The 27,463-nt window shown below is 41.4% G+C and overlaps 1 protein-coding gene across 10 annotated transcripts in view; it reads left to right on the top strand.

The window, feature by feature from the left end:
- Nucleotides 1-27,463, top strand: part of NRXN1 (neurexin 1) — a 2,061,945-nt gene that overhangs the window by 698,833 nt on the left and 1,335,649 nt on the right. The window lies entirely within an intron of this gene.

The following is a 27,463-nucleotide window of genomic DNA, read 5'->3' as shown; positions in this document are numbered from 1 at the left end:
TAGTGCCTGGAACGACAGCAGGCTGGGTGCAAATGGAACTGTGTCCGGTAAGCTGGCTGTCTGGTAGCAAGGTGACAGCCAGCTCACCGGACATCCCATGCTCTGGTATTTGCTTTCCTAAGCCCATATTCTGCCAAGCACCTATTTTTGCGCTTATCTGCATCTTGATATATATGCCTTGAAAAAAGCTCAAATGTGAGCCGAAACGTTGGCATTTTGGTTGACTCCTTTCGCAGAATATGAAAATAAAATATTCTTCAATATCATATTGAAATATTTTTTCCTATGCGTGCCAGAAATATCAGTATTATGTTATACATTTTTTCTGAGCACCAACGTATTACATGGTTGTAGCAGAGCTTCTCCCTTCATACTGGTTGTTATGGTTGTCAGTAGGATATGTTTGGAAGTCTATTCTAAACTGGCGTTTTGGAGGTTGGGAGGTGGGGACATTCAAAAAATTGAGGGGTGGTATTCAACAAAGTGCCTTCTTAGGGGATCTTACCTGATTGGTTGGGGGCTCTGGGAATATAGTGCATGCTACGATCAGTCCGTTAGTGCATCGGCATCTCACCCTCCCCTAAAGGTGATTACAATTTGTTAAATAAAGCTTAGAGTTGTATTTCTTTATTATCGGCTGCTTGGTATTAACCCTCATGTCATGTCAGCGGGTGGGAATGGGTCTTTGGAAAGCCAACTTGTAGTATGAAAAGGGGGAATAGGTGACCCATTTTGGTGGGGTCAATCTCTTACCCCCTCCTATTCTATAAGTAATAAGAAAATACTTTAGAGGTCCCTACTTGGTCGAGGTCTCAGGGGCCGTCATGGGGCATGACGGCCCCTGAACTGGCACGGTGTGGTTGGGGGCAGAGAGAAGTAGCGGATGACACCAAGCTTTATTGGTTGAGCTTCCGTAGACCATTTGCTTATGTTCTGGTTAGAATGTTAATGTTATTTAGTAAAGGCTGCTGTCGCCAATTTATCGAAAGAAACCTGCAACATTTGCCATTATTGAAAGGAGAAGGAGGTACATAAAGGGAGGGGAATGGGTTTGGTTCAAGGTAGGTTACGGTCAGCCATTCTTACTTTGACCAAAGCTACAAATGAAGATGGTGATAACTTTGATAGAGTGACGGCATATCCAATATACTCAGCATACCCAGCATACCAAATTTACCTTGGAAAACACTGAGTAGACTCTTTTAACTACTTGTGATGCAGTGAATTTCCAATTTTGCATTTTTGTTTCCCCTCCCTCCTTCTTAGAGCCATAAATGTATTATTTTTCTGTCTACATACACATTTGAAGGCTTAGTTTTAGTGGTCCATTGGAGGGTCCATTGGATTCCTTTAGGCAACAGAACATAGTTGCATCAGATACTTCACCTCCTCCGATAGCGATGCTTTTAGTACAGAGCAAAAGACATAGGCGCCTGATTCATCAAGCAGTATTTGCCGGTTTCCTTGTATAAAGCTCCCTGAAATGTTCCAAAGTTTTTGCGCAACGCATATTTTCTCAAAAAATGTGCAACTTTTGGCTTTTCTATGCCAGCCCATACCATCTCCAACATTTTTTTTAAAAAATGGGTAGAGCATAGCTGGACAGGGCATGGTCAAGCATGGCCGATAAATTCATCATATTTTGTGCCAAAAATGTTCCATGTATTACATCAGAAATGTACTCCAAACTCTGGCTGGTGAACATTTCTCATGATAGCCCAAGGCAGCTGAAAGGTGAGCCGCATTCAATAGGAGGCACATCTTTTTTTTATTATTGTAGTTTCATATCCAAAAATCCAATTTGCTTTTCTTGGCCACTTGCTTCAACAGCCTCTATATATCACATACGTAGCTAACTGAAGAATGAGCTAACAGTGAATACATCAGTGAAATCACTTTTTCAGCATTATCTGTAACTTTACTTTCTTCTGCTGAACTCTTCACAGCTGATTTATGATAAAAGATAATAATTCAAACATTTGAAGTTGACCAATCAAGAGAATAGACATAATGTAATAGGTACAGATGCTGTTTAAAGGGACTGTGTCAGGACAATTTTGCTATGTAATCAGAAGCCAAAATGCTGTAATAGTTAACATGCAGTTTACAGCCAGCCATCTCTTATCTCAAAGTTTGTTTTTGTTTACCTACAATGTTAGTTTAAAGGGGGCTTTACATGCAACGACATTGCTAACGAGATGTTGTTGGGGTCACGGAATTCGTGACACGCATCCGGCCTCGTTAGCGACGTTGTTGCGTGTGACACGTACGAGCGACCGCTAACGATGCAACATACTCACCAAATCGTTGATTGTTGACACGTCGTCCATTTCCCAAATGTCGTTGCTGATTTTGAACACAGGTTGTTCGTCGTTCCTGAGGCAGCACACATCGCTATGTGTGACACCCCAGGAACGACGAACAACACCGTACCTGCGTCCTCCGACAATGAGGTGGGCGTGACTTTCATGCGATTGCTCTCCGCCCCTCCGCTTCTATTGGACGCCTGCCGTGTGACGTCACTGTGACGCCGCAGTAACCGCCCCCTTAGAAAAGAGGCTGTTCGCCGGCCACAGTGACATCGCTAGGAAGGTAAGTATGTGTGATGGATACTAGCGATTTTGTATGCCACAGGCAGCGATTTTCCCATGACGCACAAACGACGGAGGCGGGTGCTTTCACGAGCCACATCGCTAGCGATGTCGCTGCGTCTAAAGCAGCCTTAAGGCTCTTAGATTTATTATTAGTGGATCTCAGTGGCACGACTCCGCCCTCTTCTGTGATTAGTAGCTTTGGTCTTTGAAAATGTACACTGAAATCCTGGTGTTGGCGGCAGCAGCTCTCAGCGCTCTGCTATATGTTAAAAATATCTTTCAGTCTGCTGTACTGAAATTAATGTAAACTGTAAGTCCTAAACAGCCCAAAAGATACGAACACATTTTTAAATATTAGATTACAGGAATGTAGCACTAGATAGATAGATACATAGCCACTTGCTGCAGATATTATTAACTATATATTGACAATGAATATTTCTACTATCTAAAGGAGAAGATATTGAGTTACTCCAGCATTTTACCTGCTCCCTGCTGATTACAGTTTTGCTAGAAGATTTGATAGATAGATAGATAGATAGATAGATAGATAGATAGATAGACAGACACATACATAGATAGCCACTTGCTGCAGATATTATTTTCTATATGACAATGAATATTTTTACTATTTAAAGAAAGAGGAGATTTTTAATTACTCCAGCACTTTACTTGCTCCCTGCTAATTACAGTTTTGCTAAAACATTAGCTAGATAGATAGATAGATAGATAGATAGATAGATAGATAGATTGATAGATAGATAGAGATTGATAGCCACTTGCTGCAGATATTATATTTTATATATTGACAATAAATATTTCTGTCATCTAAAGAAGGAGGAGATTTTGAGTTACTCCAGCATTTTACTTGCTCTCTGCTGAATACAGTTTTGCTAGAAGGATGGATAGATAGATAGATAGATAGATAGATAGACACATAGGACACATAGATAGATAGCCACTTGCTGCAAATATTATTTTCTATATATTGACAATGAATATTTCTACTATTTAAAGTAAGAGGAGATTTTGAGTTACTCCAGCATTTTACTTCCTCCCTGCTGATTACAGTTTTGCTAGAAGGATAGATAGATATATAGATAGATAGATAGATAGATAGATAGATAGATAGAGGCATAGATAGATACTTGGTCCAGGTATTATTTTTTTTATATATTGAGAATGACATACTCAATTTAAATACTCAATTCATAGACATACTGATAGGGATCCTGTATTGTTGTATACTAACGTTGTTGTGAGCCACGCCGAGTCTTCGGAGAGCGGCGGCATATAAGTTCGACCAATAAATAAATAAATAAATAAACAAATGAATGAATATTTTTCCTATCTATTTAAACAGATCTTTTAAATAATAGTTACAAAGAACATGGCAGACTAGACCTACTTTTAAGATGCTTTTGCAATACAGATCTTGTTAAGGACCGCTCTAGGATATATGAGCTTCAGTTATAGCCAATGGAAACTGATAATACTCGGTCACAATTTATTATAAGCACTTTCAGCACCTCTCAGCTATTAAACAATGTCAAAGGCTTCATTTTCCACTGCAATCTTTAAAGGAAAGCTATGTTTTGTAAAGAGGGCTTCAATGCAATTACCAGCCAAAGGAAAAGCTTAGCTTGAGTGGATAAGCCCCTGATTATGACACAGCAATCACAACAAAAGTACTTGGTGCGCTATTGCAATCCCTGTTAGAAAACATGTCTGCTCCTCATTTCTCTTCAGATTTTTTTTCTATTTCAGTGGTTAGCGTATAAACCTTAAAGGGCAAGTGAAGCCAATAATTCAAACAATTTTATAATAGAAGCATGTAGCAAAAGGTAAAATGAAGCCCCTATATTCTTCTTCTTCTTATTATTATTATTAGTAGTAGTAGTAGCAGTAGTAGTAGTAGTAGTAGTAGTAGTAGTAGTAGTAGCAGTAGTAGTAGTAGTAGTAGTAGTAGTAGTAGTAGTAGTAGTAGTAGCAGTAGTAGTAGTAGTAGTAGTAATAGTAGCATTATACTATTATACCATTTTTGCTTTTCCAAGATGGAAAATAATGTTAGTATCTCCATATTTTATAAAACAAAATCTCCAGAGGAACGTACAGGCCAGCACTTCAGAGGAGTTGTAGTATTATATGTAGAGGTGGGCAAATAGTAAATGTTTGAGTTTGAATTATTTGTACCGAATACCGAGTACTTTTCCAGTATTCGTCATGAATAACGAATCTAATGCAAGTCAATGGGAGCCTGAGCAAGTTTTCCCAGAAAAATGCTCCATTTCCCCATTGACTTGCATTCGGTTCATTATTTGTGACAAACACTTGAATACTCAATATTTGTTACAAATAATATCAACAAATATTTTACTATTCACTCATCTCTAATTATATGTTATCATTGATAAAAATGAGTGCCAGTGTAATTTATTACTATGTCCTATCCTTGACATTGACTATACCCTTTGGTTTCTAAAAGGGAAGTCCTGCACAAGAAATCATCGTTGTGTATAAGATTGATATATGTTCAAGATGCATGTGGCCAAGAAGTATCTTGAAAGGACAACTGTGTATACGTATCTTCTGCAGACCAAAAAGCAACAGAAGATCTTATTTCTATGGAAGCTATTAGTGATGAGCGAGCACTACCATGCTCAGGTGCTTGGTACTTATAACTACTAATGAGCGAGCACTGCCATGCTTGGGTGCTCAGTACTCGTAACTAGTGATGAGCGAGCACTACCATGCTCAGGTGCTCGGTACTCGTAACTAATGATGAGCGAGCAATACCATGCTCGGGTGCTCGGTACTTGCAACGAGCTGTTGGATGCTCAGATGGGCTCGACTCAAGTACCAAGTGTCATGGAAGTCAATGGGGGACTAGAGCATGTTTTACTCATAACTAGTGATCAGTGAGCACTACCATGCTCAGGTGTTTGGTACTAATAACTAGTGATGAGCGGGAACTACCATGCTTGGGTGCTTAGTACTCGTAACTAGTGATGAGTGAGCACTACCATTCTCGGGTGCTCAGTACTCGTAATTAGTGATGAGTGAGCACTACCATTCTCGGGTGCTCAGTACTCGTAATTAGTGATGAGTGAGCACTACCATTCTCGGGTGCTCAGTACTCGTAATTAGTGATTAGTGAGCACTACCATTCTTGGGTGCTCAGTACTCTTAACGAGCAGTTGGATGCTCTGATGGGTTCAACTCGTGTACCGAGTATAATGGAAGTCAATGTGAAACTCAAGCATTTTTTTTGAAAATTGCTAAAGTTCCCCATTGACTTCCATTATAGCCGGTGCTCACTCCTCACTAGTTAAGAGTACTGAGCACCTGAACATGATAGTTCACGATCATCACCAGAAACTATGCTTCGTTATTGATATCTAAACTGTTATAAGGAACAAAAAGCCAACGTTTTACGTAACTCTCATACAATATATGTAGATATATATATCTATATGTTTCATATATTATTTTCTGTTACTTTTTGGGAGATCCATAATGTATTGTGCATTCTGACTACTATCACAGCCAGCATTGGTTTCAAACCAGAAGGGCTATACCTCACTCTCACTTGTTGCCAGTTTACCCTCTATCAAATTTTGAATCAGGAGTCTTGAAGACGACCATATTTTTGTTCTGAGTGCTGTCTGACAAAAAATCGGCTTGCACTCCGAATAGTGTTTTTCATTGAGGCAGTGCACATGCCTGATTGTTTGTTGGGAATGTACAGTCCGAGGAAAACATTTGCAGCACGCATGATTTGCCCTCCATAATCAGAAGGCACGCAGCCATTCAGGTCTGTGGGCTTGTGGAAAAAAATCACTTGGATGACATCTGGCTTGATTTTCACGACCTGACAGAATTAAGAAAGTAGAGAAACGTTTTTTAATTCTCCATCGCTGAGAAAAACTCATCTGTCTCTGTTCAGACTCTGATCAAACTCTAATCAGCGTCTGATAGGCAAAATTGGACTGGTTTTTTTTGGATGGAGAAAATACGGTCGTGTGAACCCACTCCTAGGGAGATTCAGTCAAATTCATCTGAGAATGACAATTCTCATAAAATTGATGCCGTGGTAAATAAACATGCCTTGTTATACTCTGACATCTCTCCACATCCTAGAGCAGAAGTCCTTAACCTTTCTGAAGTTGATAGCAATGCTCAGCTCTGAGAGGGTTTTGAGCCACATCCAGCTCCTGTCCTCACCCAGAACCCCCATTACTGGTATTTTGATCGCCAAAGCGTTTCCACAGAAATCACACTGAGACAGTATTCAGATCTGCTCTTCTATGCTGGGCAACTCACAAAAGTCACCATCTGCTGACCTGTTCTTCATAGCTGTTTGCTTGAACTGATGCTAATGTACCAAGCTCCTAAAACACAAGATGGGGATCCCTGCCCTTAAGTATAATATATTGGGGGTCAATAATAAAAAATAAACTCTACTTACCTCCCCCTGTCTTTAAAGGTAACCTGTCAGGTCCCTACTGCACCCAAAACCACTAGAAGTTCTAGGTGCATATTGCTAATACCTGCCTAACCGTCCCTGTATACACTAGCATAGATAAAGAGATCTTTATAAAGAGTATTTCTAAAGATCCTTTATGAAATGAAAATGAGCAAGGGAACTAGTCACAAGGCCATCCCAACTAGTCCGTCCTCTTAGCATGTTTGCATGCCCACAAGGGTGTACTAACATGCTATTCAATTCAGCATCACCAGCCCACTGAGGGTGTGCTAACATGCTACTCAATGCCCATTGCCCAGCGTCATCGGCATGGACACATGTACCTATCTGTTGACACCAGCTCCAACGCCGGGTTCAGGCTCAGTGCGGATGATCAGAAGTCCCCAGCACTTCCAGTCATGCGCACTATGAAGCTGGGTGTACGCGTCCCGGCTTCAGAGAGGTCTAGCGCGTATGACCGGAAGTGCTGGAATTTCTGATCATGCGCACTGAGCCTAAACCTAGCATCGGAGGCAGTGACAACGGACAGATACACGTGTCCATGCTGATGACGCCCGGCATTGAATAGAATGTTAGTGCACCCAGAGAGGCGTGACATCATGCTAAGAGGGCGGACTAGTCTGGGGAAATAACGCTTTTGTGACTAGTCTCAGCCCTTATTAGCATCTCAGAAAGGATGTTTAGAAATACTTTTTTATAAAAATCTCTTTATCTATGCTACTAGATACAGGGACTGTTAGGCAGGGATTAGCAATATGCACCCAGAACTGTTCGTGGTTCTAGGTGCACAATTCCTCTGACAGGTTCCCTTTAAGCTTCTATGCTGTGCTACACCAGGGATATCAGTAGGTTGGATGTTTGAAGGCCTCTGGTTGGTGACAATTTACTACTGACGTGGTGTCTTCTAAACCAAGGTCCTTTGAATCTTTTTGATCATCTCTAATATTCAGCAATATCACAATGGACAATACAGCGGCCTTTACACGCTACCAGATCGCTACAGCGATCTCGTTGGGGTCACAGATTTAGTGATGCACATCCGGCCGCTGTAGCAATCTCGTTGTGTGTGACTCCTAGAAGCGATTTTGGATCGTTGCAAAAACGTCCAAAATCGCTCCTCGTTGACATGGGGGTCCATTCTCAAATATCTCTGCTGTTGTGTGGGCGAAGTTGATCCTCGTCCCAGCACACATCGCTACGTGTGACACCGCAGGAACGAGGAACCTCTCCTTACCTGCCACACGCCAGCAATGGGGAAGGAAGGAGGTGGGTGGGATGTTCGTCCCGCTTATCTCCGCCCCTCCACTTTGATTGGCCGGCGGCTTGGTTGGTGACGTCGCTGTGATGCCGAACGTCCCTCCCCCTTGAGGGAGGAATTGTTCGGCAGTCACAGCGACGCCACCGACCAGGTAAGTGCGTGTGATGCTGCCGTAGCGATAATGTTCGCTGCGGCAGCAATCACCAAATATCGGCATAACGATTTGGGCGGGTGCTATCACGCTCGCCATCGCTAGCATCGGCTAGCGATGTTGCAGGGTGTAAAGCCCGCTTAAGTCTTACATGGAAGAATTAAGCACGAATCTCGGTTTAGCTACATGTTTTTTTCCACAACTTGAAATTTTGTCGTAAATAAATGAAAAGTAAAAGTGAGGCTTCTGAATAACAGTTCTTAGCGCTGATGTGTTGCTTTGTTAAGGGAGAGAGGCAATCGCCCACTGCTAACAATAACAGGAATTGTGCGCCTAATTACCTGTTCACTCCGCTCAATTTATTGCTCAGAAGTTTTCCCCTTTCCTAATAGAAAATATGCCTTCTTGTCAGTGATCATCTTAATTAGCTAGATGTGTTTTTTTTTTTAAAAGGCTTCATGTTTTCCATTGCAAGAAGGAAAGTAAGAAATAATCTTTCACCCTTATCTTGTGTCAGAGGAATGGAGATATTCTAATGTAAGAGGTTAAATTAACTAACACAAGTTCTCGAAGATGTCTCATTTATCTTATTTTCCCAGGAAAATGTGTTTGCTTCTGACAAAGCTAATATTATTGCTAATTGGACTCGTAGCTATTTTTTAATTTCACTTTCCACATAACTCTGCCTCACTGTCTATAGATTTGCAATCATTTTGCTTCCGTGGTCCATTTTCTACAGTAAATATACTCTATATACATATTTCTGTAGCATTCCTAAATTCCACGATTTTTTTCTATACAATGCAGTAAATGCATTATGCAAGTTTCACGGTTTATCCTCCCCGTCCACATGGCTAAGGGGCGGAGCCTTCTCTTGGGCTTCACTTCCGGAGCTGGGATGCTTTAAATACCGTCATCTCCGGTGAACCAGCGCCGGCTATAAGCTTAGCGCTGCTTTGCCTGTGAGTGCTGTTCCCTGTAAGTGTGAACCTGATCCATTCCCTCTCTGTACTCTAAGGGGCCCTTTGCACACTACGACATCGCAAGTCGATGCTGCGATGCCGAACGCGATAGTCTCCGCCCCTGTCGCAGATGCGATATCTTGTGATAGCTGCCGTAGCGAACATTATCGCTACGGCAGCTTCACATGCACTCACCTGCCCTGCGACGTCGCTCTGGCCGGCGACCCGTCTCCTTCCTAAGGGGGCGGGTCGTGTGGCGTCACAGCGACATCACACGGCAGGCGGCCAATAGAAGTGGAGGGGCAGAAATGAGCGGGACATAAACATCCCGCCCACCTCTTTCCTTCCGCATTGCAGATGGGACGCAGTTAGGAGATGTTCCTCGCTCCTGCGACTTCATACACAGCGATGTCTGCTGCCGCAGGAACGAGGAACAACATCGTACCATCGCTGCAGCCAAAATAATGAAAATGACCGACACTACACCGATCATACGATACCGACGCTTTTGCGCTCGGTAATCGTAGTTAAAACGATTCACACACTACGATGTCGAGAGCGACACCGGAAGTGCGTCACTTCCGCACCTGCGATGTCGTAGTGTGCAAAGGGCCCCTTAAGCCTCTGTCTGTGTTCTGTCCCCTAGTCATTCTGCCACTCCTCTGTCCCATCTCCTTCCTTCCCACAATAGCCCCGGTTGTTTCCCCCCTCTCCTACCTCCCCACTCGGTTGTTTCCTCTGGTACCAACCTCGGCCTGATCTCGACTCCTCCTCTGCTAGTTCCTCTGGTCTTCCTGCTGTCCGTACTGTGTATGACCTGGACCCGTCTGACCATCCCCTGCATGCTCCACAGCTTCAGTTGTCCGGCTGATGCTGGCAGACACTGCATTAGCACACACTGGAAGTTTCCCTCCTTGCTCATTCAGCTCCGTGTAGTGTCTTTCCCTGCAGGACTCCAGCTCCCCCTGCTGGCAGCCTGACACCAAGGGTATGTATGCACTGCGTCTGTTTATGGTAGTCCAAAATGTATATTTTAAAGCAGAAGACTTCACAAATTGCTCCTTTTCTATGGAGTTTTGCTAACTTAATGACTTTTTTTGTATCATTTTTTTGGTCACTGTTTGAGTACTTTTTTATGTACAGTATGTTTGAGCATCTTTTCAGTATTGTTTGTATGACTTTTTACTGGCATAATTGTCGCCTTTACTAATACAAATAAGTGGCACATCAGTCTCTCACATAATGTTATGGAAAGTTATTTTATGGCCGAAAGTGTAAGTACCCTTGAAATTGTTCCAGAAAATGAAGTACCTCTTCCAGAAAAATGTTTGCAATTACATATGTTTTGTTATCCACATTTATTTCCTTTGTGTGTATTGGATCAACACAAACAAAAACTGAGGAAAAAAAGACAAACTGGACATAATTTCGCACAAAACTCCAAAAATGGGCCGGACAAATTTGTTGGCACTCTCAACTTAATATTGGGTTGCACGCTCTTTGGCATAAATAACTGTAATCAGTCGATTTCTATAACCTTTAACAAGTTTCTTACACCTCTCAACTGGAATTTTGCACCACTTTTCTTTTGCAAACTGCTCCAGGTCTCTGATATTTGAAGGTGCCTTCTCCCAACAGCGATTTTAAGATCTCTCCATAGGTGTCAATGGGATTCAGATCCAGACTCATTGCTAGCCACTTTAGAACTCTACAGTCTTTGTTTCCATCCATCTCTGGAGTTTCTTTGAAGTATTTTTAGAGTCATTGTCCTGTGGAAGACCAATGATCTAGGATGCAAACCCAGCTTTCTGACACTAGGCCATATATTGCGACCCAAAATCCTTAAGTTATCTTTAGATTTCATGATGCCTTGCTCACAGTCAAGGCACCCAGTGCCAGAGGCACAAAAGAACACCAAAACTTCTTCGAACCTCCACCATTTTTGACTGTAGGTACTGTGTTCTTTTCTTTGTAGGCCTCATTCCATTTTCGGTAAACAGTAGAATTATGTGCTTTACCAAATAGCTCTAGTTTGGTCTCATCTGTCCACAAGACAATTTTCCAGAAGGATTTTGGTTTACATACATTTTGGCAAACTGTAGTCTAGCTTTTTTATGTCTGTGTCGGCAATAGGGTCCTGCTGGATCTCCTGCCATGACATTTAATTTCACTCAAATGTCAACGAATAGTTTGTGCTGACACGGATGCACCCTGAGCCTGCACGACAGCTTGAATTTCACGTTATTAACATGATTGGGGCTGCTTATCCACCATCTGGACTATCCTGCATTGCAACCTTTATCAATTTTTCTCTGCCGTCCACTTCCATGGAGACCAGCTACAGTGCCATGGGTTGTAAACTTCTTGATTCTGTTGTGCAGTATGGACAAAGGAACATCAAGCTCTCTGAAGATGGATTTGTAACCTTGAGATTGCTGATAGTTTTCAACATTTTTGGCTCTCAAGTCCCTCAGACAGGGCTTTTTTACTCTTTCTGTTCTCCATGCTTAGTGTAGCACACACAGACACACAATGCAAAGATTGAGTCAAGTTCTCCCCTTTCAGGTGTGATTTTCATATTGCCCACACCTGTTACTTGCCACAGGTGAGCTTGAACGAACATCACATGCTTTAAACAAAGTTGTTTACCCAAATTTTGGAAAAGTGACCCATTTTGGATTTTTGTGTGAAATGATGTTTAATTTGCATTTCTTTTCTCTGTTTATTTTGCGGTTCAAATTTCTCTGTTTATTTTGTTGTTCCAATACACACAAAGGAAATAAACATGTGTATAACAAAATATGTAACTGCAATAATTTCTTGGGAGAAATATTTCATTTTTGGAACAATTTCAAGGGTGCCAACACTATCAGCTATGTATGCTTGACAATCTAGAGCAAGCTATGGTATTTCTTTTGAAGTTACTAGGGTATTGAGAAATATCAAGATCAGATTTGACCCAAAAAATGATTAGAAGATGGGTTGCATTAGATTGGCTGCTTTCGTCTAGTAAAAGCGCCACTGTTGTCTGTAGATCAGGCTGGTATTATAGCTAATGCCGGCGTCACACGGTACGATCTATTGTGCGATCGCACGAGCGATCGTACCCACCCCCGTCATTTGTGCGTCCTGGGCAATTAGTTGCCCATGGCGCACAAAGTTGTTAACCGCCGTCACACGCACTTACCTCCCGGACGACCTTGCTGTGGGCAGCGAACATCCTCTTCCTGAACGGGGAGGGACGTTCGGCATCACAGCGACATCAGACAGCAGCCGGCCAATAGAAGCGGAGGGGCAGAGATGAGCGGGACGTAAACATCCCGCCCACCTTATTCCTTTTGCATTGCCGGCGGGACGCAGGTAAGCTGCAGTTCATTGTTCCCGGGGTGTCACACGGAGTGATGTGTGCTGCCTCAGGAACGATGAACAACCGGCGCAGAGAAGGAGGACCGACATTTTGAAAATGAACGACATGTCAACAAGCAACGATAAGGTGAGTATTTTTGCTCGTTCACAGTCGTTCGGAGATGTCACACGGTACGATATGTCACACGATGCCGGATGTGCGTCACTAATGACGTGACCCCGACGACATATCGCCCGATATATCATACCGTGTGACGCTGGCATTAGTCCCATTCAAGACCATAAACAACTTATTCTAAGGTTATAGAAACTCCTCTGTAGATCTTGGATTTTGATAGAACCAAATTTTCATAACCGAAGTAAAAATAATAAAAACAAAATACATCCAAACTTTTGAATTACCATTGCCGATGCCGTTGGTGACACTTCTATAACCTTACCATATGTGCTATGGTTCAGTATGAATTTCACACCTAAATGCATTGTTGTCAAATGAACCCTAAAGTACCAACATCCAACTCGCGAAATATCCTAAAGTATCACCATGGCAACAACTGTCCATAGCAACTGAATATTATCAAGAGCTCAGTGCTGAGGAGACAAAGCGTCTGTGCTTTTTTACTTCAGATGCCGTGCTCGATACATAAAAGAAAAATTCACGTAATATACCAGGGAATAGTAGATGTTCTAGATTATTACACAGTTAAGAGTCACAGGTGCCGGTGACCTGTTATATTAAATCATTTGACGCCCTGTCAAAAAATTGCCATCAAAGCCAAAAGTGCAGCAGACCTTATTGTTGTTCAATTAGTACTGTACTTTGCAAGACTCGAGCGCTTGACAAAAATGGTATTGTACAAGGTAAAAATAATGTGGTGTCAAGAAAAGAAGTTTTCTAAAGACTTATAGACCGTATATGGTTTATGTGGCTGAATTTACTTCCTGTTCCAGTTTTCTCGGAAAATATATTACTTTGTTATATAATTAGTAAAGTTGTTAAAAAAAAGAAGACAAGTCCATCAAGTTCAACCAGGGATGGAAGTGTCACGCTAGGTACAGTGAAGTACCAAGCGCACAGCGAAAGGGAAGGGAAACCTTGGGTCTAGTGAAAGGGAAGATGATGACCCCTGACTGAACCTATTGGTGATCCCTGGGATCCCTCACCACCCTAAATAGGTTCTGCACCTATGCGCCGAACCGGATACCTGATCCTAGGTATCCCTAGTGCTGGGACCTAAATATGGAACAGATTGGCTGAGCTCTTCGTCAACCCCACTAAACAAATAAAGAAGACACAAGGGGAGGACACAGGAGGAAAACATGAACTACTTATCATTAGATGACTCAGGTAGAAGTTCAGGAGCGTTTTAAGCAGCGATACCACAGAGGAGTACAAACCCCCTGTTTGCAACCAAGGCTTGAAGGAACTGAAAAATATCAGCAGCACCAGTCCAAGGAAGGAAGGGGTATTTAAACACCAGGGGAATACTGATGATCAACAGCTGGGTAGAAGGCAACCTCCTGCTGTGTCCAAAAGGGAGAGAGATTAATCCAGCAGGAAAGCTGTGTATACCAATAAATACTGACAGCAGGAACAATGGAAAGTCAGGGAGCATTCTGTGCAGCCTGATGCTGTGACCTTTGATGGCCAGAAACCATATGACTGTCTGTCTTTCAGATTGACCATCAATGTGTGAATCGATTGGAGACTCTTGCCATCAATAAGATTAAGGTGTATTGGAGTTGCAACCACGGCCAATGTAGAATGAGTGAAATGTGGATTATTGAATTTTGTAATTAAGAACTAAAAAAAATAAAATGTCTGCTGCTGATCATAACTCAGCAGGCAGAACTCTTTTGATTTTTAAATGGCAAAGTGGGAAGAGATGTCAGTTATCGAAGCACTTTACATCTTCCCTGCTGTTATCAGTTGTAGTTGAAAATAAATAGATACACACAGATAGATAGATACAGTTAGGTCCAGAAATATTTGGACAGTGACACAAGTTTTGTTATTTTAGCTGTTTACAAAAACATGTTCAGAAATACAATTATATATATAATATGGGCTGAAAGTGCACACTCCCAGCTGCAATATGAGAGTTTTCACATCCAAATCGGAGAAAGGGTTTAAGAATCATAGCTCTGTAATGCATAGCCTCCTCTTTTTCAAGGGACCAAAAGTAATTGGACAAGGGACTCTAAGGGCTGCAGTTAACTCTGAAGGCGTCTCCCTCGTTAACCTGTAATCAATGAAGTAGTTAAAAGGTCTGGGGTTGATTACAGGTGTGTGGTTTTGCATTTGGAAGCTGTTGCTGTGACCAGACAACATGCGGTCTAAGGAACTCTCAATTGAGGTGAAGCAGAACATCCTGAGGCTGAAAAAAAAGAAAAAATCCATCAGAGAGATAGCAGACATGCTTGGAGTAGCAAAATCAACAGTCGGGTACATTCTGAGAAAAAAGGAATTGACTGGTGAGCTTGGGAACTCAAAAAGGCCTGGGCGTCCACGGATGACAACAGTGGTGGATGATCGCCGCATACTTTCTTTGGTGAAGAAGAACCCGTTCACAACATCAACTGAAGTCCAGAACACTCTCAGTGAAGTAGGTGTATCTGTCTCTAAGTCAACAGTAAAGAGAAGACTCCATGAAAGTAAATACAAAGGGTTCACATCTAGATGCAAACCATTCATCAATTACAAAAATAGACAGGCCAGAGTTAAATTTGCTGAAAAACACCTCATGAAGCCAGCTCAGTTCTGGAAAAGTATTCTATGGACAGATGAGACCAAGATCAACCTGTATCAGAATGATGGGAAGAAAAAAGTTTGGAGAAGAAAGGGAACGGCACATGATCCAAGGCACACCACATCCTCTGTAAAACATGGTGGAGGCAACATGATGGCATGGGCATGCATGGCTTTCAATGGCACTGGGTCACTTGTGTTTATTGATGACATAACAGCAGACAAGAGTAGCCAGATGAATTCTGAAGTGTACCGGGACATACTTTCAGCCCAGATTCAGCCAAATGCCGCAAAGTTGATCGGACGGCGCTTCATAGTACAGATGGACAATGACCCCAAGCATACAGCCAAAGCTACCCAGGAGTTCATGAGTGCAAAAAAGTGGAATATTCTGCAATGGCCAAGTCAATCAACAGATCTTAACCCAATTGAGCATGCATTTCACTTGCTCAAATCCAGACTTAAGACGGAAAGAACCACAAACAAGCAAGACCTGAAGGCTGCGGCTGTAAAGGCCTGGCAAAGCATTAAGAAGGAGGAAACCCAGCGTTTGGTGATGTCCATGGGTTCCAGACTTAAGGCAGTGATTGCCTCCAAAGGATTCGCAACAAAATATTGAAAATAAAAATATTTTGTTTGGGTTTGGTTTATTTGTCCAATTACTTTTGACCTCCTAAAATGTGGAGTGTTTGTAAAGAAATGTGTACAATTCCTACAATTTCTATCAGATATTTTTGTTCAAACCTTCAAATTAAACGTTACAATCTGCACTTGAATTCTGTTGTAGAGGTTTCATTTCAAATCCAATGTGGTGGCATGCAGAGCCCAACTCGTGAAAATTGTGTCACTGTCCAAATATTTCTGGACCTAACTGTAGATAGATAGATAGAGAGAGAGATAGATAGATAGATAGATAGATAGAGAGATAGATAGATAGAGAGAGAGATAGATAGAGAGATAAATAGATAGATAGATAGAGAGATAGAGGGATAGATACACACAGATAGATAGATAGATAGAGAGATAAATAGATAGATAGATAGATAGATAGAGAGATAGATAGATATAGATAGATAGATAGATAGATAGATAGATAGATAGATAGATAGATAGATAGAAAATGGTAATATAAATGGAGGCAGCACACCAAGCAATATGACAAAAAAGAAAACACCATTCAGGAAAGGTCATCTCTATTAGGCCATGTAACACTTCATAGATCATTGTTAGTGATGAGAGAGCACTACCATGCTCAGGTGCTCTGTACTTGTAACTAGTGATGAGTGAGCACTACCATGCTCGGGTGCTCGGTACTTGTACTTAGTGATGAGTTGGCACTACCATGCTCAGATGCTTGGTACTTGTAACTAGTGATGAGTGAGCACTACCATGCTCGGGTGCTCGGTACTTGTACTTAGTGATGAGTTGGCACTACCATGCTCAGATGCTTGGTACTTGTAACTAGTGATGAGTGAGCACTACCATGCTCGGGTGCTCAGTACTCGAAACAAGCAGATTGGATGCTTGGACGGGCTCGACTCATTTACAGAGTATAATTAAAGCCAATGGGAAACTCGAGAACATCTTCCAGAAATTTGCTTGAATTTTCCATTGACTTCCATTATGCTTGCTACTCAAGTCGGGTTCATCCAAGTGTCTGACCTGCTTGTTTTGAATACCGAGCAATGGTTCATTGTAGTGCTCGATCATCACTAATCATTATCGTTTTTAATAAACACTACTCTAGTGATTAGCAAGCATGCTGACCACTGCTTCATACTCGATCAGGCATCAGGGTCCACTTAGTTCTTGGCCCGGGTGCTCGGATGTGTCATTCTTGGAAGATCCAACACAAAGCGCTGTCTCCCTTCAGTGAATGATGGGAGCTGGCACCCCAGTGAGAGCCACTTGTAGTCTCTGAATGGCTCTCACTGGGGGAAAAAGCAACCTGTTTGGATGTCGGGGTAAAATAAAAAATGCTGGTCAATAATTGACTTCTATTATACCTCATCAGAGTATTCAACTAGCTCGATTTGAGTAATAAGCACTCAAGCACTTTAGTGCTAGCTCATAATTAGTATAGACGAGTGAACCAGCAGTTCAGTGTTCGGTACAAACACAGACTTTTCCAGGAATACAAAGTTTGGGTTCAGAGTTCGGGTGCTTTACTTATGCAAACCACTTGCGCGAGCATCGCTGTGCTCGGGTATGCTTGGTGCTCGGCCCATTGCGAGTCGCTTGCAGTGTTTGAACTGGGGGAACAAAAGTGTGACCAGATGTAGTGTGTAGAAAAAAAATTGAATGGGAAAAACCTCGCTCAGCTCCCCCCGGAAGTGACTGTTTATGGCTGGCTACATGTGGGCAGAGACCTGAACTGCCCAATTAATGACTTTAAATGAAGTTCAGATTAAGTCCAGGTCCAAAATCAAACTTTAAAAAAGTTCAGCTTTGACCAGGAGAACCCAAACTTCCATCGGTCGATCTCTTATGATTCATTAATAAACACCTTTAATCCAGTTAACTGAGTGTAAATGTTCTAAAGATATTCATTTGAGTACCATGCTTAATTGTCCACCTGTAACACAGTTATAGACTAAAATCCGTAAAATAAAACATGATATGATAGTAAGAACATTCTATGTATTGCACCCCATATGGATATCGGGGGATTCGCATTGTATCATCATTGTCCTGATGGGTACTGGCCGTGACTGCTGCCTTTTTATTTCAATAACTTTGATATACAGAGAAATGACATTTTGGCAGCTTCATATACTTGCTGCAAAATTGGACCATTTACATAGAAATAGATGCAAATGTACCGCTGAGCTAAATGAGTCTTTAAGAGTCTTGAAAGACAAACCATGGATTTCTGTTCAGTTGGAATTATAAACTACGGTTGGCATTAGCGAGTGTAAGATTATACAGTATTCCAGCTACAGTATGAAAGCCTATTGACTGAAGAATGGCAGTGTTTTAGAAAATAACAGGGTTCAGCCCACCATGAGAACTATGTATTTACCTGACCAAGAACGTATCTCATTTAGTATACAGTAGTAGATGATGCTCAACACCCCACACTTTTCTTTGTGACGTTTGCAATATATTTTTCTAACTATTCAGAAGATATATAATATAAATCACAAAAATAAAGACCCATTGGTCTATTATGTGTGTGATATTGAGAAAAATAGCCTGATTAACTTTAATAATATAGATTGAAAAACTCAATAGTTTCCTGTCTACCTCGTGATTTTTTCATGTCTTTTTAAGCCCTGCCATTCCGGCACCAGCTCCCCACATGTTCTTACTGTTCTCTATTCATGTACCATCTACAGTCACTGATCTTACTATCCCAAAAATCATGTCCCAATTAGAGATACGCGAACCCGAGGTACCGAACACAGACTTTACAAAAAAAAAATCAGAGTTCGGGTTCAGAGTTCCAGTGCTTTATGTACGAACAAGCAAGCATAGCTGTGCTCGGGTACGCTCGGTGCTCAGCCCAGCGTGAGCACTTACGGTAATTGAACGGCTCACACTGGTGGTAACGACAGCATGATCGGATGTGGTGTACACCAAAAAGAAAAGGAAAAACCTTGCCCACCTGCCCCCGGAAGGGATCTGTTTATGACTGGCTATATGGTCAGAGATCCGGACTGTTCAATTAGTGACTTCCATTGGGGTTCAGGTCAAGTCCGGGCCCTAACTAAATTGTTTCAAAAGTCCAGCTGAACCTGCCAAACCGAACTTCCACAGGTCCACTCATCTCTAGTCTCACCTAATTAGAAAGTGATTAGCATTTCCCATAGTCCCATGAGTTATTTAGGTTCAAAAAAAATTTTAAAAGGTAGATTTTATTTAAAAGGAAAGATTGAGAATGGAACATTTGTGGAATAGCACATGATTGTGCATTTTGCTTTATGCAAAAATGCAAAGAAAACGAATAAGAAGATGACCACATGAATTAATTGATAATTTTTTATTAAAGAAAATATTAAAAAAAATAACAAACAAGAAAAAAAATTGAGAAAATATATATAGATATGGATGTAAAACTATCTCTCAAATCATTTAATATATATATAGTAAGATGTAAAATTCCATAATCATATAATTATAAATATCAAAAAATGTCCCAGGTATGGATAAATAAATAAGGGATATGTAAGTGCCTGTTAAAAATATTAACATTTTTATTGTGCACATACATATCCCTTATTAATTTATCCATACCTGGGACATTTTCTGATATTTATCATTATATGATTATGGAATTTTACATGTTACTATATACAGTGACACCTTGGATTACGAGCATAATTGGTTCCGGGAGTGTGCTCTTAAAACAGATTACTCTTATATCAAAGCAAATTTTCCCATAGGAAATAATTGAAACGCAGAAAGAAAGTACAATACTGTATCCACAAATGCAAATTGATAGACATGCTATGTAGTATATAGTGTACTGTGCATTGGTATACTGTATACAATAAACAGTACATATGGACTGAAAGCTACCTCCAGAGCGAGTCAGAGCGCGGTGAAAAGAAGTGTAGTGCTCTTAAACCAAGTTACAAATTTTTAAAAAGCTTTGCTTGTCTTGCAAAATGCTCTCAAACCAAGTTACTCTTAATCTAAGGTTCCACTGTATATATATATATATATATATATATATATACATGCTATATATAGTACTGACCAAAAGTTTGGACACACCTTCTCATTCCAAGAGTTTTCTTTATTTTCATGACTCTTAAAATTGTAGATTCACATTGAAGGCATCAAAACTATGAATTAACACATGTGGAATGAAATACTTAACAAAAAAGTGTGAAACAACTGAAAATATGTCTTATATTCTAGGTTCTTCAAAGTAGCCTCCTTTTGCTTTGATTACTGCTTTGCACACTCTTGGCATTCTCTTGATGAGCTTCAAGAGGTAGTCACTGGAAATGGTCTTCCAACAGTCTTGAAGGAGTTCCCAGAGATGCTTAGCACTTGTTGGCCCTTTTGCCTTCTCTCTGCAGTCCAGCTCACCCCAAACCATCTCGATTGGGTTCAGGTATGGTGACTGTGGAGGCCAGGTCATCTGTCGTAGCACCCCATCACTCTCCTTCTTAGTCAAATAGCCCTTACACAGCCTGGAGGTGTGTTTGTGGTCATTGTCCTGTTGAAAAATAGATGATGATCCAACTAAACGCAAACCGGATGGAATCGCATGCCGCTGCAAGATGCTGTGATAGCCATGCTGGTTCAGTATGCCTTCAATTTTGAATAACTCCCTAACAGTGTCACCAGCAAAGCACCCCCACACCATCACACCACCTCCTCCATGCTTCACGGTTGGAACCAGGCATGTAGAGTCCATCCGTTCACCCCCAGCTGCCTATTTGTACACGGCTGGGAACTAAAAAAATAGGGAAGCCCTTTTTTAATTATTTCATGAATTTCATGAAAAAATTAAAAAAAAAAGATCGACATGAGCTTCGCCCCATTTTTGTGTCCAGCCAGGTACAACTAGGCAGCTGGGGATTGGAATCTTCAGCACAGGTTGGCCCGAGCTTTCTGGGCCCCTCTGCTGTGAATTGCAATCTGCAGCCGCCCAAGAAAATGGCGCTTTCATAGAAGCGCCATCATCTGGCGCTGTGTCCAACTCTTCCAGCAGCCTTGCTGGGTAATAACGAGTTAATACTAGCTTTCTTTTACTAGCTAGTATTAAGCCAGAGATTCTTAGTGTCAGGCAAGTTTGACCCGGCCATTAAGAATCTCCAATAAAGGGTTAAAAAAAAGACACCACACTGAGAAAAAATACTTTAATAGAAATAAATACACAGACACACTTAGAGACTCCATGTTTGTTACTCCCTGTCAGCCCTCCACGATCCATGATCTTCTGTCTTCTTTCTCCTTCAACCCATGCAGCTCTGTTACATCAGACAGCACAGCATTTGAGGAAGACGCTGCTGCTTCCCGTGCAGTCTATTCACTCAGTGAGTGAGCAGAAGCTGCGTGCTGTAAGCGGTGACGTCACCGCTGACAGGCGGCTTGCTATAGCAACGGTGATCTCCGTTATTCACCGGCTGTGGCATCCAGTCCTTGCATGTGGCTGACTCTGTAAAGAGCGCGCACATGCATGAATGAGGAAGCTGATCATGTGCCAGAGCATCTCGCCGGTACACGGAGATACACAAACGAGCACCGCGTACCGGAGAGATGCACTGACAGGACCTAGCATGACGTCTAGCCATGTGACCAGTCTGTAGCCAATGAGATAATAGGCACGTGACTGATCACATGCTATTTTGACGTCACGATAGGTCCTATCATCAGTGCTGGTTACCGGGAGGACGCAGCAATTATCGGAAGGAAAAGCGTCGGGAGACAGTGTGCAGGACGCGTCGCGGGGACCTGTAAGTGTTATGGCAATGTTCATTAACTGTATGTGTACATGTATAATGTGTTTTTATGTGTTTATGTTTGCCTCCCATTGTTTTCAATGGGGTTCAAGTGGTTCGTCGAACGGTTCATCGAACGTTCGTCGAACGGAGCATCCGTTCGGCGAACCGAACAGAACTCGAACGCTAGGGGGGGTGGCTCATCTCTACTACTTATAGCTTACAGCTACTTTGTTGGTCCTATTCACACTCCACTGGCCCATTGGTTAGCGACCATTTTTATACGTTTGTGTTATGTAAAATGCAGAAAAGTAATATGGTACTTTAAGGGTATTCTCATTAGGAATGGTTAAAATTGCAAAGCACTTGAAAAAAATAAGTTTTTGTAATTTATTTCTTCTTAAAAATCCTCTCTGTTCTCAAGAACGGAGGGATGTTTTAATTGTATTCTTTATTGCTCATTGGCCAGACTACTGGGCACTAATGATGAACGAGCATGCTTGTCAGTGCTTGATCGAGCATTGGGGTGCTCTGCTACTTGCAGTGCTTGACCGAGTACCATGGGTGCTTAAATGTTTTGTTTGTGAAACATCGAACACAAAGCACAGGCTCCCTTCAGTGAATGGTGGGAGCCAGCAACCCAGTGAGAGTCCGTTTTAGTCTCTTAATGGCTCTCACTGGGGGTAAAAACAAAGTTTTCGGGTATAGTGTGTTAAAAAAAAACAAAAAAAAAAACCCTCTCTCCCCTCAAAATGCTGTGCCCATATGTGAGGGGAGAACCACCCTGAGCCTCGATGGAACCGCTCATATCTAGCCTAGAGCCAGAAAGGCATGGCTAAAGTACAGAATGTAAGGATAGCTAAGTTTGTAAGTTTCACAATTCGGAAGCCTATGGAGAAAGTAGTATGCAAGTTGCCTTTTCATAGAGGCCACCTATTGAAAGAAGCAATCTTAAAAAGGAATATTAACTCTTTAATGAGCCTTGATATTTGACTCAGTATGTCAAAAGCCTCTCATACAGGCAAATCAGATCTCATACTTTGCACTAACAAGGTATAACACCCTGAAACATGTTTGCAAATTGAAATTCTTATTTGGCTTTTCACCTAAGTCATATGTCTGTGCTCATTAAAAGGTCAATATTGACTTTTAGGGTTGCGTCTTCCAATAGGTGGCACTAGAGTTAATATCCTCTTACTCTATGAAGAGGCAATATGCATATTTGATTTCCCAGAGGATCGTTGCTTGGCTTATAAGCCTCCTCACAACGGCATGCCAGACCTGTCACTCTGCACAAGGAGAAACGTTACCCCTTGGTTCCTATGGAGGAAGCAGATGGTTCTATTTCCTACCTGTAGTGAGAATAATGGGAAACTTTCCATAGATACTGCAAGCAAAATTCTCTGTACTTATATATCAGAAAACAGTCGCTGGTGTATGCCATTGATTATTATGGATCGGTTTGCCAGCCTACTACTTTATCTGAAAAAGTCTAAATTGCTCTAAATTCTCAATCTTAGTCGGGTAAATACAGTTCATTATCCACAACTTCAAATAAGGAAATCTCTCTTTTAAGTACCACGTTTTGGAGGCCATTTAAAAAAATCAATTTTTAATGATACATCATCAGTTTCATAGTACAATGGGGGGTCATATACTAAATGTGTACACGAAAAGAAGTACAGTGCCTAATCTATTCCTATTGATTGAATAAAGGGAGGCGGACAAAGAAAATTCAGATATTACAGACAATGATTTCACTTCCACCGGGAAGGTGCTTTCGACTGAGCCTGTCTGCGGCTACCGAGCTGATCAGATCTTTAGTGACACATGAAGCTGCCTTTTATAGAAGGTGCAGACATGCTGAATTGGCTTTTCATTCTCTTTCTCAAGGAAAATACCATTAGCTCACAAGATTTAGCCTTGAATACTTAAGGAAGGCGTGATACATACAAACTGTTAACCTTCTTAAAAGCTTTTTCCAATCTTTTCTAAGCCCTGGAGAAGCTGATTTTACTCAGACTCGGTCATTCACAGTAAAATGATTCCTTTGACTAGCCTATAATTATAGTGTGCGGTAAGCAGGTATTTCCGACGTAAGCTCTTTGACTTGCCAGTGTTGGCCGTACTAATTTTAAGATGAAAAGTTACCTTCATGGCATTGTTTTGTTGGCTATGTTTAAAGTGAAAATGATTCCCTGGTCTTATGGGAAGATAATGGACAATTTTTCATCATTTGAGAGGTTATAAAGCCAATACATCATATTGGGTAAGTGCTAGTTTCTCGAACAATCGGCCTGAAAACAAAGGTAAACTTAAGATTTCACAAAGCGAAGGGTTTCCCTCCAACATGATACAGAGTGTGGAGTTTTTTCACAGTTTTTAGTCTTCTCTCATACCTATGGCTATCGTGTTGCAAAGATGGTTGAGATTTTTGATTCATGTTTATATATAACACGGTTATCCTCTGCAAAAGAGAATAGGTTTATAATAGTAGTAGAGTATAGAAATCTTCTGCTATGTGAAAGTCTACCATTAAGTATATACTAAATAGAGAGGATCTAATTGATTGTATGCAAATCGAATTTCAGTCGAATTTCCTGAAAGCTTTAGGTCCCAACAAATTCGAACAATGAACAATTCAATTGGCACAAATTGGCAAAAACGTCCGTCATTATTTTAATAATCAAAAAGTCTGTGGAGCCTCTGTTAGGAGTCTCGACACAGAAACCAGCCAGATATCCCTCCGGGAAGGACCTAGCCAAGGAGTGGCTCTTTTTAGGAGACCACCATAACCACCATATTAAATGGCCCTTTTAGTCAATATCCAACTTTTTGACAAGTTTAAAGATATGACAAGGGAAATACCAAGGCCAGGTATCCATCCACAGACAGCTGTTTCAGAGTATTGCCCCTCATCAGTGTGGAGTAGGATTCTGGCCAGGTGGGAGCAATGCCTAGTAGACCAACAAGACAAAACAATCACTGATCTCGGGAAAACCAGCCAGAGAAAACACTCCCAGCAGCCAACGAGGGCGCACAAAACAGTGCAATCCTAGGTGCATTGCCCCCTGGGAAATATGCAAATCAAAAAAGTCTGTGGAGCCTCTGTTAGGAGTCTCGACCCAGAATCTAGGCAGATATCCCTCCGGGAAGGACCTAGCCAAGGAGTGGCTCTTTTTAGGAGACCACCATAACCACAATATTAAGTGGCCCTTTTAGTCAATATCAAACTTTTTGACAAGTTTAAAGATATGACAAGGGAAATACCAAGGCCAGGTATCCATCCACAGACAGCTGTTTCGGGGTATTGCCCCTCATCAGTGTGGAGTAGGATTCTGGCCAGGTGGGAGCAGTGCCTAGTAGACCAACAAGACAAAACAATCACTGATCTCGGGGAGACCAGCCAGAGAAAACACTGCTGGCAATACCCCAAAACAGCTGTCTGTGGTTGGATACCTCGCCTTGGTATTTCCCTTGTCATATCTTTAAACTTGTCAAAAAGTTGGATATTGACTAAAAGGGCCACTTAATATGGTGCCTAAAAAGAGCCACTCCTTGGTTAGGTCCTTCCCGGAGGGATATCTGGCTAGTTTCTGTGTCGAGACTCCTAACAGAGGCTCCACAGACATTTTTGATTTGCATATTTCCCAGGGGGCAATGCACCTAGGATTTCACTGTTTTGTGCGCCCTCGTTGGCTGCTGACAGTGTTTTCTCTGGCTGGTCTCCCCGAGATCAGTGATTGTTTTGTATTATTTTAATAATGTGTGAGTCATACACTGCATGAGCCTTGGAGTTATCACATCACATCTTATGGTAGAGCGCCACCAATCTAGAGAGACTATCACAGCCTGTGTCTGTGATGGTGGTAATTTGGCAGTTAGCAACCCCTTGCTGTGCATGCACCTGAAAATTGGATGCATCTCTTGCTGTGCAGTAAAATCTCTCTCTTATATTACTGAGGCTCATTTTTAATTAAACACATTAAAGAAGGTGCACATAGTGCTAGAACTCAGATTGGCAAACACATCTTTTCAGGATAATTAGACTACCTGAAATTTGTGGCGAATAGGGATAGCGGTGATTAGTGATGAGCGAGCACTACCATGCTCGGGTGCTCAGTACCCGTAACTAGTGATGAGTGAGCACTACCATGCTCAGGTGTTCAGTACCAAAAACTAGTAGTGAGCGAGCACTGCCATGCTTGGATGCTCAGTAATCGTAACTAGTGATGAGCAGGCGCTACCATACTCAGGTGCTCTGTACTCGTAACTAGTGACGAGCGAGCACTACCATACTCAGGTGCTCTGTACTCGTAACTAGTGATGAGTGGGCAATATCATGCTCGGGTGCTCAGTACTCGTAACTAGTGATGAGCGAGCACTGCCATGCTTGGGTGCTCTGTACTCATAACTAGTGATGAGCGAGTACTACCATGCTTGGGTGCTTGATACTCGTAACTAGTGATGAGCGAGCTCGACCATGCTTGGGAGCTCGGTAATCATAACTAGTGATGAGTGAGCACTACCATGCTCGGGTGCTCAGTTCTCATAACTAGGGATGAGTGAGCACTACAATGCTCGGGTGCTCAGTACTCATAACTAGTGATGAGCGGGCACTACCAATCTTGGGTGCTCGGTACTCGTAACTAGTAATGAGCAAGCACTGCCATGCTCGGGTGCTCGGTACTCGTAACAACTGGGATGTGCTTAAAAAAATAGGAGAGAACATTCATTTATTGTCTAGATCTGATTGATGGTATTTTGGACCAGCAGCATTTCCGTGCCACTAGCCTGAAATATGCGTTCTCGAATGTTGCAAGCAGAGGCATGTTAGAAGAGCGAGGGACAATGAAACTGAACTTTTCATGGTCCAATTAAGAGTCAATAGTGAGAAAAAAAACTAGTTCTCTCTCACTTGACTCAATTGGGCAGAAAAGCAAAAACGCTTTTACTTGTAGACTTTGAATAGAGCATTTGTACATTGTGTACATGCTCAGTCATCATTTTATAAAATCAGCAGGGTCAAGGGAGGCCCTATTATGGGTGGTTATAGCTGTGTTGGGGTCCGCAGAAATTAGATATTTATCACCTATCCTGTAGATCTATTATAAGTACGGGAAAACCCCTTTAAATAAAATTATACAGACTATTTGCCATTACTGCTATATTAATCAGATATTATTATTATTATTATTATTATTACATTAACAAACTTATACAGACTATTTGCCTTTACTGTTGTATTAATCAGATATTATTATTATTATTATTATTATTATTATTTCTGATTAATACTGCAGTAATGGTAAATAGTCAGTATAAGTTTTTTAATGTAGTAATAATAATAATAATTATAATAATTATTATTATTATTATTATGTATATTACATTAACAATCTTATTCAGACTATTTGCCATTAGTGCTATATTATTATTATTATTTATATTACATTAACAATCTTATACAAACTATTTGCCATTAGTGCTGTATTATTA

This window comes from Anomaloglossus baeobatrachus, chromosome 3 (assembly GCF_048569485.1).
Source record: "Anomaloglossus baeobatrachus isolate aAnoBae1 chromosome 3, aAnoBae1.hap1, whole genome shotgun sequence".
Taxonomy (NCBI): Eukaryota; Metazoa; Chordata; class Amphibia; order Anura; family Aromobatidae; genus Anomaloglossus; species Anomaloglossus baeobatrachus.
The sequence above is the reverse complement of the archived record's forward strand: the minus strand, read 5'-3'. Positions and strand labels throughout refer to the sequence as shown.